Genomic DNA, 13,822 nt, shown 5'->3' on the forward strand with positions numbered 1-13,822 from the left:
AAAATGAAGACAGATATGCAAACATGGAGTGTGCCTTTAATTGTATCTTGTAGATAATGCATTTTTCTGGGATAATGCATTTTTCTCTGCCTGGTGTGGGGGTGAAAACACTAATGGGATCAGTGCCCAAAATGAAACAAACAGAAATATTCTCACTCATATATCACACTGATCACAGATACAGGAAATGGTATCTTGTTACATGGACTGTGGATGCAGTTTCTGCTACAAAATTCTGGACACAGAAGTACAGAAAATCCTCTAGATGCTAGGAGATTGGAGTCTTGTTCTGATATCTCTCTCCATTGTATTCTTTTCCATCTCTGTTTTCTTTCACTTAATAATTCTAGCACTATGGGAATCTTTATCTAATACTTTTTTCAAGAAATATAATCCAGTCTCGGTTGGAGGATATTGCATTTACAACAGTTTTGGAAGAATCTCATTCAAGTCATACTGCTAGTAAGAGCCAGGTTTTTTCCAAAAGAAATAGTAATTTCAGCCCGGTGGATGTAAAGATATTTATACCAGTTTAATCACAGCTATCACGTAGAATCAACTGATAATCAACAGAGCTCTTTGCAGGATGTAAAGTTTAAGCACAAACATGACCTCTATATGCAGCTTAGAATCCAAACACAATAGGCTGAGAAAAGAGAAGAATAGTGTGTATTCTGAAGATGGCCAGGGAGTGAGGGAATAGAAACTTACCCTGTGAAAATTCATATGTTCATGAAAATTGCTGTCCTTTGTATTTCAGCTCATCACAGCTGCAGCTGTCACATGTTGAAGTCATGTTGCTGCCTACACGTTCGATGTTTATGGTTTTCCTCCAGGCAGTTGCCATCTATTGAGGCAGGTCATAAAAACAACCCAACCCACTTGCACAGTAGGATTGTTTTCTAGTGTCTTTTTCATGATAAAGACTTCACAATGTGTTCATTTGGAAAGAGCATAGCCCTCCATTGCTCTTGTAGATTAATTTCCTTTTAATACACTGTACCTTAGGAAGGAAACTTCAGCTGGGATGCTGCATCTTGTCCTCAAATGTTAATGCCCTTTGCCTATCAGTTCCTGATCTGACCCTCCAGCATGCATAATGCAAAACTTGGCACAGGCTCCCATGTAGATCCCTGCAATGAATGGAAATCAAGTTGGCTTCTTGACTTCTTATGGCAAGTTCAGAGCAAACAGGCTTCACTGTGAATGAAATGCTGAGTCTAAGGCATCAGCTGATAACAGGTGAAGCTTTTAGGGAGGACAGAGGCTGAGGTGGCTTCAGGATGTGAGTCTCCATGGAGCAGCTGAGCAAGCAGAGTGGCCAGTGAGGCAACTTTTGATAATGATCAAGACATAAACAACAGGAGTAAGGACTAGAAGATGCTTGCTGAACAGAGATTAGGGGAAAATATTTTATATCTGCCGGGTATTCAGTATTTATTAAAAAGCAAATGGCAGAGTAAATAGTTAAGGTGTTGTTTTCCTACTTCTAGTAGGGTTCTTTTAAGGATGCCTATTGCTTGTGAAGAAGTAAGACCACAGAGAAGACAAAAGAAGTATTGGTCTTATAGCACCCCAATTTCCTTGGACCTTACCATGCTGAGAAGCTCAGCTTTTCAGTGTTTCTACTCCAGCATAATTCATACACATTATTTTTTCTGGAGTAAAAAATTGTATCCTTTTGACTGTGAAGACAAGCAATATGGAAGAACAAGTTTGAGAGTTGAACATGAAGGATGGCCTCAAGAGCAATGGACAGATTGATGCTAAAATATCTGATAGCTGTGTGTCTTCTGTCTGATTTAATGCATTAAAAGATTTCTGTGCTCAAGATAAACGTGTTTCTTTAGAAAGTGTGGAAGCTGAAGGCACACTAGCCATGAGAAAAAATTATCTGCAGTAACTAAATGAATTATGCCCCCTAGCAAGCTGAAACTCTTGCCTTGGTATGACATTCCTTACTTCCTAATAAAGACAAATAAACTTCACCTACCTGCAAATCATGGGAAGAAGAGCATGGAACTGGTTTAGCATAACAAAGGAAGAATGAACATAAGAAGCCTGCTAATGACCAGCTCATGCCAGTGCATTATTTCACTGGCCAAGTGAAATGGCCAGCTGGTGAAATTAAGAGTTAAGCAATACCTATTTGGTGGGGATTTGGTACACCTTCCAGGAGTATAAATGGGAGGCAATTACAGCCTGGAGCTGGCTTATTCCTTGTCCTTAACAGAGTCTCAAGTGAGGGTCTAGAACTCATTTCTCCCCCTGCTATTAGGAATACTCTGGATTTGATAACTAAGTTTGGGGGCTAAATCCTCCCCCTGGAAAAAGTGAAAAGATGTTTGACAAAATTCTTGTTGAGAAGGTTGTGTTAGTGCTACTTTTACCGCACAGTATTATTGATGACTATACAGAGATTTGTTTTTGTTATTTTAAAACTGTAAAGGGTTTGCAAGGTTGTTTGTATCTGTAATAAGCATTAACTGAATTCTAGACCCTAACCGCAGAGGGAGATCTGGTGGTTTTTTGAGACAATTTTTTTCCCCTGGCCTTGCTGCTATGATTTATCTGAGAACAGCAAAGATGTTCTCAATTTCTAAGCTTAGCTAACTGAACAGAACTCATCTGAAGCATGATTCAAAATTACAGATGATTAAGATAGTGAGAGCCTACAATAACTTGTCAGATACCTTGTATGAAAAGAAAATTATCTCATAAAATAGAATGACTGTATCTTGTTGCACAGTAAACAGCTTCAAGTAAAAGCAGATCATCTGCTTTTGGTTTGGCACATTGGTGTTGCACTGCTCTATTTCCAGTCAGCATTGTGACTGGGCAGGAGAATATGAAGTGTAACGGAGCACTCTGGACACAAGCATATTTAATATGCCAGATATTCAAGGAGTTAAGGGTATTTTGCTTCCTATTATTCTCTACTACAATCTGATTACTCTGATCATTAAGAGCCTGCTTCTAATTAATTTACAGTCCATTCATGTCAAGCCTATGCTCTTTTTGCTTGTGCCAGCCATATCTTTTAGATTCAACAGTTCCAAAAAGGAGTCCAGAAGTTAGAACTGGAAATTAGGTTTGTCTTTGCAATGTGTAGAGCAGCCCTGGATTAATTCATGCCTTTCTAGTGGAGGTGGACAGTACTGACCCTGTGTTGAGTACCAGTACTCATCCAATTACTTCAGAGCTGTTTAGGCCCCCTCATCCTTGCTGTTGTGCAGGGTTGTGTATCACCCACTTTTACTAATGAATCACATTAGATGGTACGTTTTCCCCCTACACACTCATTTTCTTGAGTCAAATTGTGTAAGTAATTGCACTTTGAAAACTTCAAATGAATGAAAAGTGGCATAATGAAGCTACATTATCAAGAAATCCTTCTGTTTTTTCCCTGTTAGGACTCCTGAGGGGTGTGCTCGGTGCCTGAGCAAACAGGAGAGCAACCGGCAGGAAACCGGAGCAGCCGGAGAGTCCCGGTCACCTCCGGACCGTGAGCGGCAGGCCCGGCCCAGCCGCAGTGGCCTCGGGGTGAGTCCCAGCCCCGCCTGCATCCTGGGAAGGAGCCAACACCGCCCTGCTGCCATCAGGGACTCGGAGAGCAAGGTAGGCATGTGTGCTACCACTTGTTGAAGAACCACTTGTTAGTAATTGTACTGAGGAAAAGGAGAAGGGAAGAGACAACTTGGAGTGTAGTGGGAAAATGGGACCTCTCTTGTCTCCAGCAGGTGGTGAAAAAAGCAGCAGGGAAAATCCCATTTCCTAGCTGGGATAACCGGTGGGGCACGTGCCCATTCACATGCAGGATCCCCCAAGCCCACAGAGTATTGAAAAGCAACCTTTGTGACTGCAGATGTATGTTGTCACCTGTCTTCCATTGGCCATGGATTTATGTTTGGAAGGAGGAGGAAGAGAGAGGAAAGGAAGAGGGGTGGCTCATGAGTTCTTATCTGCACAGCTATAGTCCCAGGCCCTGTGACTAGGGAGATGGCTCTGAGTAATGCTTGCTTACATAGTGCTTTCCTTTCATTCTCCTCCATCTCAAAAAAATCGGTCACGTTTGTCACACAAAGCAATAGAGAAAAGGTTCCAGGAATGAAATTAATGTTTTAAGCAAGAAAAGTCATCATATACTTAAAATACTATGTATGTTACAAAGAGATCTTGTGTGGAGTAAAAGTCCACAGAGTTAAGATACCTTTGAAGATGACCATGTGATTGACACAGGAAGCTGGTTACATCATACTCTGCAGCCTCTTCTAGATCCCCTGTCTCAGATCAAACATCGTGTGCTTGTTTTTCCTCTTGCAAAAAAAGCACTGCTAGAATCTGTGTGAAGCAATTTTATCAGAAGTTGCACATTGCTGTATCTTACATGGTTTTGACTGGTTAAAATAGTCTATACTTCCTTTTTCTATAAATCTTACCTGTGTCAAAACACAAGGACATGTTTTGTTTGGCACTTGTAAGTGGAAAAGAACCAGAAAGAATTCATGCATAAGCTCTCTTTATAAAACCATGTTCTAAAATACTGTGGTTTATCACCAGCTAGGAGAATTGTGCACAAAAAAAAAAAAAAAAAAAACCAAAACCAAAAACAAAAACAAAAACAAAGCAAAACAAAACAAAAAAAACCCACCAAAAAACCCCCAAAGCTCCCAGGCTAGTAGGACGCATCAGAAGACAGCAACTTTCGGCTTTGTTTCCCGAGCCAGGCGTCCCCACTCCAACCCCGCTGCCGTGCCCGCGGGGAGCACTCCTGGGCCTGGGGCAGGGAAGCGGTGGCCGGGGCGGAGCGGAGCGGGGCTGCCGGTGGTACCAGGGCGGAGCGGAGCGGGGCGGGCGGAGTGAGGCTGCTGGCCCGGCCCCCTCCTTATACCGCGGGTCTCGGCACGGCAGCCCCGCTCCGCCCGCCAGCTCGGCCCGCTGCGGATGCTGCCGCCGAGCCCTTCGTGCCCTCGGTGAGTTGGGGCCCGGCCGGTAGCGGCCGCCGGGATGGGGGGGGAAGTGTAGGGACGGGGAGGCTGCGGGATGCTTTTGTGGCTGGTTATGGTTTTTTTCCTCGAATAAAGTCGAGGGAAGGTCGTTTCGCTGTGCGCCGGGAGTGCGGCGTGGCCGGCTCGGGCAGTGCTTCCCCGGTCTGGAACCCCGCACAAGGGAGGGAAGCAGCTCGGGTGTGCCTGCTGGGAGGTCCGTCGTGCTCTGCTCTCACCTCCTCCTTTTCAGTAGATTTATTTCAATTGAAGTATTAGGGCTAGTTTGCTACTTCCACACACACCCCCCTCCCCTTTGTTTTTAGGAACTGAGGATGTTTCATTGCTACGCTCACAATTGCTTATTTTATAAATCACGAAAAAGACAAGGCATTCTAGATAAGAGATTGTCCCCTCTAGGAAGAAAAGGTCCAAGAGCACTGGTTGCTTAGAGGGGATACTTCAGAACTTACTAGAGTCTTGCTAGAGTCTGTTGTTGTGAGAGGAACGGTTTGTTCTTAGAGTCAGCACCTCTGTTCATCAAAACTAGCGAAAACAACCCTTATTTCCTGTCCTCTTTGCATGTTGGATGTGTACGCATGTAATTTTTTGCCATTTTAGAGAAGCCTCTGGGCTTAATTTTGCATTTGTGGCTCTGAATTTGGTCTTTAAGGAGGGGATTTGAAGTTATTTTTTCAAGGTTTTTGTTGGAACTGCAGAGCGGTTCTAAGAAAAGTTTGCAAAGCCTTCTGTGATGCCAGATTTGATTTCTTAGAGAGTCCAAATAAGTTCTGAGGCTGCTGTGACATGACCCTCCTGATGATTATTTTGTGTGAAGTTGAGAAAGGTTTATTTGACTGCTCTTCTTAACCTTCACCTTCTGATTGTTATGTTATATTTGGCAAACATATTTTCTATCCTTCTGTTGATTATTAGTAATGGAAGACAGCAAGTTCCATGAAGGTAGCAGGCTTGCATTTCCATAAAGGCAGCTTAGTAGTTTGTTAAATCTAAACATGCTTAACTAACATATAGTTAAATATACATATATATATATATATTTTTTTTTTTTTTAAAGTATGCATATGTGAAGACTTCATGTTTACAGAAAAAAATTGCGTGTGCCAAAGAAAATGTAGGAAAGATGTGACTGTTCTTTGGCAATGGTTGTATTTTCACATGCTACATGGGGGTGTAAAAGGAGAGAAAACACGTTTCTTGCAATTGGCCTTTGCAGGGGCAGAGCTGAGGCTTCAGCTCATCCCACAGCCCCGTGTGTGTTGTGACACACAGGTGTGACATGACTGACTGCATGGTTGTGCTGCCTCTGTTCTCCCTGTGTCTTGTGCACCTGCTTCTGGCTATAGCTATTGTCTCCACTGCCCTGTGTTTCTATTTCTGTGGTTTGTCTGTGGTTGTAAATATTTTGGCCAGCACCATCCCCTCCTTTACTTGCATGTGTGTTAACACAGAAATATATGCAAGCAAATAATCTGAAAGTGTCCAGATAATGCTAACTTCTGTCTTCTCTCATGACTGCTGCTTTTTGGGTAGTGGTGTTATCTTGGTGAATCCAGTCTTTTTACCCAGTTGAAGAATTAAACTTGCCATGAGTATGAATGTATCTACTGCTAGTAGACTGTGTTTGTCTTGCAATATGCAAGATATGGTTCTTTGTATCAAAGAACATGTGTGAGGGTATATTTCTAGGTGATAGCACCAGCAGACAGGGCCCAAGGTTGTTCTTGGTGTTAAACCTGTCAGTGACAGAAGTTAAAGTAATTCTTCCCCTGCTTTCATTTCAACTCAAGTGGGCTGTGGGGTGCAGAAGCAGTTGAGGCCTCCAGGTTATGGCTACGGTGGCTTCAGGATATTACTGATTTAATCTTTTGGGGTTTTTGTGTCTCTAGTTTCTATCAAGAACCATTTTTGCATCACTGATCATGAGGTAGACTTGGCAGGGACTGATAATAGTTGCTTGAAACTTGGAAGACAAGTGTTGAGGATGTGCTACACGGGGCTGAGCAAGGCAGAGCTCATCAACTTCCACACTTGAAGCAGGACAGGGAAGTGAGTTGGTGGGAGCTGGGATCACATCCCTGTAGGTGAGAGCTGCCTTCTTTGGTGGCTGGCAGACAACAGGGCTGGGAACAGCACTCTGCACAGCTGAAGAATGGCAATCTTTGAGGAGGAAAAAAGAAATTAAATTAAATGCTTGTGGGGCTTTTTTCTGCATGACAGTTTTAATGCAAATCCTGCTTTTTGCAGCGGGTTGGTGTGGGGAACCGAACAAGAAGAAGTGGGTGAAACACTGTGTAGAGAAACAAGGGACTCAGAGTGGTGATTTGGGTTTGCATGACGTGTCACTCCCCAGCATAGTTCAGATAAATTGAAAAATAGAAACCATTCATCTGAATAACCACTTTCTCTTTTCTCTCAGGGTAGGATAAAGACAATTGTTTTGCTTCCTTGTATCTCAGTCTAATATTGTATTTTCCTCGTCTCTGAGGTAGCCCCCTGGACAGATCAGTCATCTTCATTTTGTCTGCCTTCCACACTGATCCCTGTTCATTTCCGTTCATGGCTGCCTGTTTGGATAGTCTCTGAGTGCTGCAGGGGGTAACTCAAGCCTGGGTGAAGCAGCTGTATCCTTGAGCTGCACTCTGCTCTTCTGTCATTTTGTTCCTCCGAGATGACCTCTGCTAGCTCGGTAGCAGTCTCAGGGTTTTTTCTTTGTGCTGGTTCTCCTTTTCATGACATACCTGTGGATATAGCTGGTGTGATATAACCTGTGTTTGTAGGAAGATCACCAAGCAAGGCAGTGAATGTTGTCTGTGCAGATAACACAGATGGTGCTGCATACATGATGTTGAACTCTCCCTGTTGAAGCATTGCTTCTTGTAGTGTCTCCTTTCTGGGAATAAACAGCTGCCCCTTGGTTTTTGTAAGTAAGCAAAAGTGAGATCACTTTGGAGGAAGACTTTGCTTTTTTCCCCTCAGCTAGTTACTAGAAAAAAAGACATTAAGGATCTGAAGATGCAGAAATGGAAACCATGCTGTAATGAGGTGGCACCTCAGAGACCCATTCCTGCCTTGGCAGCATGTGTGAAACACATCTGGGAGAGGAACCGAACTAACACTTTCTTTGTCTCTGCATGGTGCAGAGAAACACTTACTTGGCTTTCATTTCTGTCATTTTTGCGGCATGTGGAGTACATTAAAATGTGCTTGTATTGTTTGCTTTCCCCCAGGGAAGCTGTAAAATGCCATGCGAGTCAAGTCATATCTTCTCAGGCTTGGCTATAGGGCTTATGAGTAAATGGGGTGTGGGTTCTGCCCTGGGAACCTGACCTCATGCTAATGGATAGGGCTTCAGCAGCCTGGAAAATCCCCTTCTGCTTCAGTGAAGTCAGGTTTCATTTGTGTTGTTCCTCTGGTGTTATGATCTTACTGACTGATTTCAGAGGCTTGCTGGTTCTGTAGTTGCCATTGGTTTGAGGCTGTGGCACAGCTCCTTTTTTCACTGGGTTGATGTAAAATATAGATAAATAATGAAGTAACCTAAGAAATCCTTTTAAAATAATGATTTAATATCTTGGGTGTAAGGACACTCACATTAAGAGGTTGCTGCATTATTAATGCAATTTGGAAACTGAATAGTAGTCTAAAGGAAGCGAACATTAAGTTTTTGACCCATTATCTATTATGTGAGTGTTAGGCTTCACAGGCTAATTTAGAACTTGTCTTGAATTCTGCATTTCTTCAGAAAGTAACTGGAGAAAGGGTGGTGGTCTCAACAGGTGTTTAAAAACTAGGGTACATCAAGGACAGCAAATGAGAATTTGGCCTTGGGTTCTTGCCAGGCTGTTTGGGCAATAATTCTGTTCTGTGCCCTGTGGCCATGCATTTCACTGCATAGCTGGGTCTGGGAAGGTCAACTTAGGGTTGCGTTGCAGCCTCACTTTGAAAGGTGATCAGATAGTGGGGGGATAAAAGCACAGAGAAAACAAAATAACCTACAGTTAAACTCCTAGGTGGTTTTCGACCAAGAGCAGCAGTGCAGGGAAGGGCTCTGTTGGAGTTTTCTGGAAGAAGCAAGTAAGACCTCGTGTGCTATGTTTTACAGCTGTGTTCCTGCCCCGATGGCCCTGTGCCTGATCTGATCACAGACTGCATTGTGAGGGAGAAAGGAAAATGGAGAACCTTGACCTGATAGTTTCTCTTGAATATTAAACCATGTTGGCCCATTGCCATGCCTTATGAGCAGCACATGACTTCAGAAGTGGCAGAGCATTAGGAGCTAAGGCTGATGCCAAGAAAGCAAAAAGAAAATGTTTTGGTGCCACTTGGAGTGGGAGCTTGTGACATAACAGGCTGGGGCCTCCTGTGAAAGGGGTGGGAAGCCCAACTGGACTCAGGGGTGCTGCAGCAGTGAAGCAGTGGCTGATGAGTGAGGTGCTCCCATGCTGTGCTCTGGGAGTCTGCAGCCACAAGGCTCTGCCTTGCTCAGCCCCACGTAGCACATCACAGCAGCAGAGGTGTGTGTGTGTGTCTGTGGGTGTGGTGTGGGTGTGTGTCCTGGGGCAGAGGGCAGGCTGGGTTCACCTTGCCTTCCCAGAGCTGGTTTTGAGCAGGGTGAAGGGTATTCTGTTAGGGAAGCTCTGTCATGGGAAGTTTCTCTGCTTTCCTTAAAACACAACTCTGCATTGATCAAGCATTGGAATGGGCTGCCCAGGGAAGTGGTGGGTTCTCCATCCCTGGAGATATTTAAAAAGAGACTGGATGTGGCACTCAGTGCCATGGGCTGGTAACTGCAGCGGTAGTGGATCAAGGGCTGGACTTGATGATCTCTGAGGTCCCTTCCAACCCAGCCAATTCTATGATTCTATGATCTTAAAACTTTTCCAGGAGTTCTGCTTTCCCTAAGTTCTCAAATTCTTTGCCACTTTCTATATAAGGGACTATCCAGACAAAGAGTAGTCTTTGTCCAGGAAATAAACATTTAATCTTGCCTGTCCTGTTGGGGAGGAATATTCTTTTCATGTTACTACTCATTCAAAGTTTGGCTTGTTTACTTTGCCCAGCCAGCCAAGTTGACCAAGGCACTCTAGCAATAGGGACTCTTATTTTTTTTTGAGCTCTTGCCTTCTCAGTAATTATAATTTGGTCACTTTCTCTTCATGATATGATTTCAGAAGGCTGGTCAAAGTCATTTGCTTGTTTTCAGTTATGTCAGTTACTTGATTAAGGTAAGCTTGCTCATGATTGCAACTTTTTGACAATTACATAAAAGGGTAAATGAAATTGTAAAAATAAAATTATTTTAAGTTGCTTTTTGGCAAAGTTTACACCTGCTACAGTGGTGTAAATAAATTGTTTGGATTCACCCAGCAGAGCAAGGTGGTTCTTGGCTGTACAGTGTCATATCCAGACCAGGAGCTCTCCAGACAGCAACCAGGAAAAGCAGAATGCTCTCAGCTGTGTAGATTTTGACTCTATTTCCTCCAATATTTGAAGAAAATCTAAGAATGAGGATTATGAAATATTCTAATAGCCTTTTCATAGATTTATGGTGGAGACTGGTGTGAAGAGTTCTTGAAGTATTTAAGAGCATTTCACATGGTGGGTTTTTCATTTTACTGGAGAGAGTAAATACAGTGAATATTTGTGTTCACTTACTGCTTTATGGTGTTACGGAAAGAATGTCTGAGAAGTGATTTTACACAATCTTAGTTTCTGAATAAACATGTTCTTTGTTTCCATGCAGAAAGGCTGCTTTTCCCTATCCTAGGAACTCCGGCTGAGTCCTAAAAACTATTTTCACCAAAGTTTAGAATACAGGTCCTAGAGAAAATATATCTTTATATATGTGCAGCTCCACTGTCTTCTGATATGTTATGTTTAAAAAAAAAAAAGGAAAGGAAAAGAAAAAAGGAAAGGAAAGGAAAGGAAAAAGGAAAGGAAAGGAAAAATGAAACGAAAGGAAAAATGCTGGACACTTGCTAGGTTGGTATTACTGGGGGCTGGGACCCTAACTGAATTTGTTCTTAAATGCTTCAGTGTGTCTGCAGTGCTGTCTCTTCTCTGGTACTCCAGTGCTGTGGAGCTCTGCAGCCTGGATTCTCCTGGCCACTAAGACCAAGGTGAACCCACCAGACGTGCATGCACCTGGTTTCCTAGTGCCATGACATTACTTTTTCTGGACTTCTGTCTTGCTTCTGAGGCAGACAGATGTGCAAGCTTACCTGAGGCTTTTTGCAAAATGATCTAGGTAAAAATAGCAAAGCCACTGTTATACGTTTCCCTAACTTCCATTTTCTCACTGATCTCAAATCTCTCTTGGTTGTGGGTCTGCTCCAGCTTTGTGTGTCTCCAGTACAGACCCTCTGCGCATTCTGCTACAGCCTTGTGGGAAGGACTGCACCCCATGCTGAGTTTGGGGGGCTGCTGTAGGAAGGAGCACCTCAGCAGCCCTTTCCTTCTGGCTGCATGCATGACTCCTGCCTGCTTTTGGCAGGAAAGGCTGTGGGTAGGGTGTTGGAATCTCTCCTGTTGTGTTCTGTGAATCTCAGATATATGAAGACTCTTCCCTGGAGAGCCCTGTGTGATGGTGTGTTGAAGATGCATCTCCATCCTTGGCATGTCCTGTGGTGTGTGCTCAGGGCTCGTTTTGCAGCTGGGCTGCTCGCCCTGTGCTCTGTGTGTGTGGCAGGCAGAATCCCAGCTTGCTTTTGGGTTTCACCCATCCCCATCAAGACTGCCAGCTGGCTGTCAGTGCCCCCCACGTGCCTGCCCTCAGTACATATGTTCTGCTAGGTGTAGCCATTTTCTTGGTTCCTTCCACCCGACTTGGAGCAGGAGCCCTGGCACTTGCTAGGAGGGGTGTTAGCCCACCGTGCTGGTGTTGGGTGGCTACGTGCATGTGGGAGGCTGCTACCAGCTCCCAGGCAAATCTGGAAAACGTTAACTTCTTAGTCATGTAACTATTAGCACATGGCCAAAGGCATAATTTGAATAAAAATTACCTTTCACCAAGGGACTCATTGCCATTGGTGTGTGCAGAGTTTGCTTTGTTTGTATGTGTTTTTTTGTGTTCCACTACATGTTTACAGTTAAAGTAGATACAGCTCTTTGGGGCAGAAACTGCTGTAATACATGTTACATAAACCGGTGTTTATACATCTTGCTGTTAAACCTGTGCTTCTATATTGATTTTTATTTTTATTTTTGAAAAACAGACAAGCCTCAAGATTCATCTGCTTTTTTCCAATTGTAACAGCTGATTTTTACCTTCCCTGAAATGCTTATGTTCCCTGTTCACTTGCTTTGGTCTTGGTTGGCTTTTGAGCATTAGAACAGAAGACATAAATAATAACAACAGCATCTGTGATTCTGATCAGCTCTGCCCTGTTCCATACACTTCCAGCACATCAGTGGAGCCATGGATCTCCAAACCACAGCATGGGAAATTGTTTTGTTGATGTATCCAGCCTCACACGCCTGCCTGTGCTGGCGCTGCAGTTTTGCAGGCAGTAACACACAATATGAATCCTTTCGCCATTTAACTGGCTCTGAACACAGAGAGTGGATGTGCTGAGCAAGAAAGACTAGTTTGTGCACACATGGTTATCAGGGGAAGCAATCAAACTCCCTGTAGGTCCTTTTTCTCATTAGTTGGCTAAGAACGATGCATTGCTTTCAGTAGACCTGCTGGACTATTGGTATTTTAAGCCATATCTGAGACTAAAAGGAATTTTTTTCCTGGAAGCCTATAATCAGTGATGGTTTCCAAACTGGAAAATAGCCAAAGGGATGTGATGGTGGGTTTGTATAACATGTAGTTTCTGACAGGTTTAGGGTGTTTACTGAAGTGGCTGCTGTCTCTGAAAGAGTTCGAGAGGCTGGGAGCTGTGGGTGTGTGCTCTGGCTGTATTACTGTGCACATAATCACAGATTTGATTACACCATGTAGGGACTACCTGTTTGTCAGTGCAGCAAACCACATAGATCTATGTAAAGCAGCAGCTCACAGTAGGGATAGTTGTGCTGCCAAGACTGAGCTGAGGGGAGGTCTAACATAACATAAGGTAAAATGGCAACATTTTCTGTTTCTCAGGTAGGTTAGTTGTGTATATTTGCTTATTTACTCTCTGTTTTGAGTAGTTTGAGTGAGAAACAATAGATTTGTGCGATGTGTATATTTATATAGTATTTGTCCTATAGACTTTATTTTTTAAAAAATTAAGACAATTTCAGCTTCAGGGTCAAGAACTATGCATTAGTTTTATAGTGATGATGAAGCACTGGCCTCCTGGTGGAGTATATGACTTGTTTGTGGACAGTGTTCATGAATGCAGAGCCTGAAGATTTATTGCCTCAATCTCCTTTTCACCAAAAGAAGAATGAAATGCCTTGTATTTGTTTTGGTATCAGGACAGGCACCTTGGCAGTGTGTGTGCTGTGTCCATGGGTGAGAGACATGTGCAGAAGGGGTAGGTGCTGGCAAGGGCTTTGAAGTACCAAAGCTTTACCCCAGTGGAAGTGCAGGCTGAAGAGGCACAGCACTGGCAGAGAAAAGCAAGGGAGCAAGGGCTCTCCCTCTGTTGGGCTGTTTTGCAAGAAGTCTGTTTTCACCTTTCCTTCCTCTCCAGAGGTATGATCCAGACTGGTGAGAGACAGACTCTGGATGTGAGCAGAAAGCCAAGGCTGGTGGTTGTCAGCCTGGTGAACTTCTGTGGCTCACTCAGGGTTTTGTATCCAAAGGCAGGGACAAGGCTGGACCTCACTATGCTGCTGCAAAGGAGGCTTCAGAGCCTATCTCTGCTTCAGAGCTGAGG

At 43.6% G+C, this 13,822-nt stretch overlaps 1 protein-coding gene across 3 annotated transcripts in view; it reads left to right on the forward strand.

The window, feature by feature from the left end:
• Positions 1 to 3,498: 3,498 nt before the first annotated feature.
• CARHSP1 (calcium regulated heat stable protein 1) overlaps positions 3,499 to 13,822 on the forward strand; it is a 30,546-nt gene continuing 20,222 nt past the window's right edge. Inside the window, exon 1 of one of the 3 annotated variants that reach the window (XM_071760423.1) lies at positions 3,499 to 3,618. The gene's annotated coding sequence lies outside the window, so the exon portion shown is untranslated. Of the gene's footprint in view, positions 3,619 to 4,835; positions 4,974 to 7,806; positions 7,930 to 13,822 lie in introns of those variants that run through there. The other 2 variants (XM_071760425.1, XM_071760424.1) reach the window with 2 other exon arrangements.

This window comes from Heliangelus exortis, chromosome 17 (assembly GCF_036169615.1).
Source record: "Heliangelus exortis chromosome 17, bHelExo1.hap1, whole genome shotgun sequence".
In the NCBI taxonomy this organism is placed as follows: domain Eukaryota; kingdom Metazoa; phylum Chordata; class Aves; order Apodiformes; family Trochilidae; genus Heliangelus; species Heliangelus exortis.